This window comes from Hyposmocoma kahamanoa, unplaced genomic scaffold (genome assembly GCF_003589595.1).
Source record: "Hyposmocoma kahamanoa isolate Upper Pololo Valley unplaced genomic scaffold, ASM358959v1 182, whole genome shotgun sequence".
NCBI classification, from domain to species: domain Eukaryota; kingdom Metazoa; phylum Arthropoda; class Insecta; order Lepidoptera; family Cosmopterigidae; genus Hyposmocoma; species Hyposmocoma kahamanoa.
This window is the reverse complement of record NW_020653713.1, coordinates 2,066,705-2,070,745: the sequence shown is the minus strand read 5'-3', so window position 1 is coordinate 2,070,745 and position 4,041 is coordinate 2,066,705. Positions and strand designations below refer to the sequence as shown.

Sequence of the window (4,041 nt, the reverse complement as noted above, 5' to 3'; positions counted from 1 at the left end):
TGGTTGTGGTTGTGGACGTGATTATGATGATGATGATGTTGTTGTTGATGATGATGATGATGATGATGATGGTGATGGTGATGACAGTGATAGTGGTAGCGGTAGCGGCAGTGGTAGTTATAGTGGTAGTGGTAGTGATAGTGATAGTGAGTGACAGTGACAGTGACAGTGACAGTGGCAGTGACAGCGACAGCGACAGTGGCAGTGACAGTGACTGTGACAGTGACAGTGACAGTGACAGTGACAGTGATAAATGTAAATGTAAATTTACGTCTTTATGTATGTATACCTGTCACGGTTTCATCTTAACAATGTCGCGAAATTTGAATTTCAAATACAGCCAGAGTCGAGGTATTTGAAGCGGATTTTTTTTAATTCATATCTAATTACACATTTTCAGGTGTGTTTCTCCTAAGCACCTAAAGTCAGCATCCAAATTTCCTACCCGTACAGATCTATGAAAGCCGTGATAGCATAATGGTTCGACCTACCTTCTCTGAAGCAGAGGCCGTGAGTTTAGGATTCGTTGCCTGAGGGAGACCCGTGTCCAATAGTGGGACGTATATATCGGTTGATGACGACGATGTTGGTGACAGATCTATGACAACTATCCGAAAATTAGAAATTTTAAATTATTCGATAATTTTTCGATAATTCGATAATTTTTCAATACATTTTTCGATAAAAATTAGAAAATTATTATCGATTCCCGGTAGGACCACTTTGGGAAACGAAGTTTCGTAAATAGATCTGGGTGTTTAGGGTTCCGTAATTCCCTGTTTGAGATCAGGTTATTAGTGTGCTTGTTCCATTGGTTTTAACTACGAAAAATAGAGAGGTTTTCATTAACTTTACCATAAGAGGATAATCAATTAAACACTGTTCAATCTTTTAAAAAAATTAAAAACTGTTAAGGGCTCGAAACGTTGGTTAATTTGAAAAAACAAGTACGCAAAAATAACCTTTACAACTATAGCACAAAATAATGTGGTTTTTATAAATATTAGACATACGTAAAGTAATCAACCGAAGTAAGAAATAAAAGACGACCATGTCTCCTTTTTTTTTTTCAATTTGAAATATCAGAATTGTAAAAATTCACTTAGTATATTATATTTCGTCGGGAATACTGCAATTTCACGAAACTAGCGTTTGATTATGAGTCTCCATTCGGTAATTTAGTGGCCAAATTAAATCCGCCTAAATCTCGTGGCAACCAAATTAGCGTGATTTACGGGAATCTATTGTTATCAGTCCGTAGACAACATAAATTAATGCTTACTGTGCAAAACTGCAAATCGTAGCCATTATAATAACAAAGTAATAACGTTAAATCCCTCTTCTGAGAAATTTGGTTTGGTGCAGATATGCGTCTTTTACCAATACTACATACGCGGATTTGCATTATCTCCGACGATTTGTTAGATATTAAAAAAAAGTCGTTGCTCCTTCTTAAAAGCTTTGTTTACTTTCAAGATGGCGGAAGACGTAATAAATAAAAAGTACACTAATTTTGAAAACACAATAAACAAGTAATTCGTCACGATAGTGGCCAGTATTATTTTTGAATTGGAAATAGTTAAAAGAGGTTAACTGTTCAACCGTCCGCAGTAACTGGTTCATAATTTTAACATCTCAGGCAGCTGTGACCACGGAACCTGTAAAGGACCCGATACGTTGGTTTATTTGAAAAAAAACTTAATAAACGCGATTTAGATCCGAAAAAATACATCAATTCAATTAAAATTTTTAGACAAATTTCAATTGTGACTCTACGATAAAAAAAACGAGACGAATTAACATCAATACATGAACATACCTAGACATAACTGGTCTATTAGTCATATGGGCGACCTTGTTGGCCCTGTTACCACAGCGGGCGCTAGATGTGGAGGCCCGGATTCGATTCCCGCTGCAATCAATTTGGGAAATGAATTTTTCTTAGTAAATAATAATAATAATAATACTATTTTCATTTTCTCTTACATATAGGTACAAAGTTACAGTAGAGAGTTTCAGTATTCAAATTAGCGAGAGAAAGGAGCCTAAACTAGGATATCCTGTAACTTAACTAAACTTAGGTCTCCTGGTTCCCCTTCTTGATTGTAGGTACAGTTTATTTACTCTACTTAATGTAGTAAAATTACATTACATTTAATCACTTCTTACGAATAGTTTGTTTCAGTTCGGGCGTTCTGAGTAATGCTCTGGTATTCATAGTGCTGGGAATTGTCTGGTTTTAAACTAGATAATTATTGTAGTCTTCTGGCTATTTTTATCTTCCTGCGTTTTCTGCTTTTTTTCTTAAATGAAATGGACTTGTTCTTGACCACTACCTAGCTCTGGAGTGAAGATAGGATCTACGATGGAACGAGCTCGCTCAGAAGATGCCTATTCACTCGCACCTTACAGATACTCGGGTTCTATGAGTTCGGAAACACAGTGCAGGCAGGGAATTCCATTCCTGCTGTGCGCATAATAAAATATGATGAAAAGCGCTTAGTACGCCTGAAGGGAAGGGTTTATTACTATATGCAATCGTCATAAGGCCTTTGTCACTTTAATTTGTTTCAAACATTCATATATTTGTTACTACCCTTTACTTTTGCAACTGTCTCCGTGGCTGAACGTCTACCATGCTGGTCTGCCACGCAGAGGCCCCGCTCGTGAGTTTGGTTGTAATTTGTGATTGTCTATTGTGTATGAGTGTGTGCGTTATTTATTTTTCAGTTCATGACGTTCACTGCTAGTCATAGGCCTTCACTAAATACATTTCTACTACCTAAGTCCTAACATAGCATGAATTAAATACTAAATACAAGCATTTTTTGTTTTTATTATTGGGTTATGACCGTTTGCATTAATGAAATTGGCTATCTTAGTCAAAGTTGTAAATATAATCTCGCTAACGGAGACTTCTTTGTGTAAAACTGGTGTAGGTAGAAAATTTTCCAAAGCGGAAACGCACAATTTTCCAATGCGCACACACTCATCGCGTTATTTATTTACTTTTAAAGAGAATGGGTGACAGGAATGCCATAGTACAGGATTTATCTAGTCCGAGCTCCTTTCTGTCGTATCTAAGGCAGTGTTCAAATTTTACATGTATTTTGCCTATGTTTTGCTTCATCAAAGACCAGTAAAACAAGTTATGTAAAAATGTGTTTTGCGAGTTTTCATTCTATTTTAAACACGCCTGTACGAGCAGTTGCAGTGCCACTCAGAGCTTTAAATTGCAAAGGTCTGAGGGGCACTGCCATTGCGCCCATCACCCTGAGACATAAGTTGACTAGTCTCAAGTGCCTGTAATTTCACCAGCACCCTTACCGTTTAAAACCGAAACGCAGTAATGTTGACATTACTGCTTGGCAACAGAAATAGGTAAGGAGGCAGTACTTCCCTGGACGAACTCTTTCACAAGAAGCACCACTGTTACTATATTATTAAATCTTCCGATGACGACTACAATTCAAAGAAAAAGATCTATTTTTTAGTTAAGTCCATGTTGTACAAAAACATACCCTTTGTATTCATGTGTGATGCAAAATTATTGATTACAGCTTGCAATTCTGGTAATCAGAAGGGGTGCAAGCCTTTGTCTATTTGCCGACAGGTAGATACGCGGAAGTCGCAAATTTTCCCCCTCCCGCGCGAATGTGTGCGTAACAAACTAACATCAGTGTGCGGGCGTGAGCGGCCTGCGGCTTGCAACTAGCCATTCGAGGTCGCCCACATCTGTTCTGTGCAAATTTCGGCTGAGGTCGCTGTCCGCGCCCATGGCCGCACGGTCGTATCTCTAAATTTTTGCCTGTTAATTATAAAAATAATGCGTTATATAACTCCTATACGTGTCTCGCTCACACGCCTGCCGAACTCAACATCGCTATCTCGCTCGACGCCGGCAGTGTAACACACACAGAGACGCTGCCTAGAAAAATACATCCACGAAATTCGGCGATGCGTTTTATTGTGTGCGTGAATGACGTTATCGCACAATGCGATTACAGGGCCGCATTGGAAAATTTTCAAATTTGCTACCTA

The 4,041-nt window shown here is 38.2% G+C and overlaps 1 protein-coding gene across 1 annotated transcript in view; it reads right to left on the bottom strand.

The window, feature by feature from the left end:
- The window catches only part of LOC113226147 (cytochrome b-c1 complex subunit Rieske, mitochondrial), a 60,526-nt gene extending 56,985 nt beyond the window's left edge, over positions 1-3,541 (bottom strand). The window contains exon 1 of the mRNA XM_026458677.1: positions 3,522-3,541. The gene's annotated coding sequence lies outside the window, so the exon portion shown is untranslated. The remainder of the gene's footprint in view (positions 1-3,521) is intronic.
- Between the last annotated feature and the right edge of the window lie 500 nt (positions 3,542-4,041).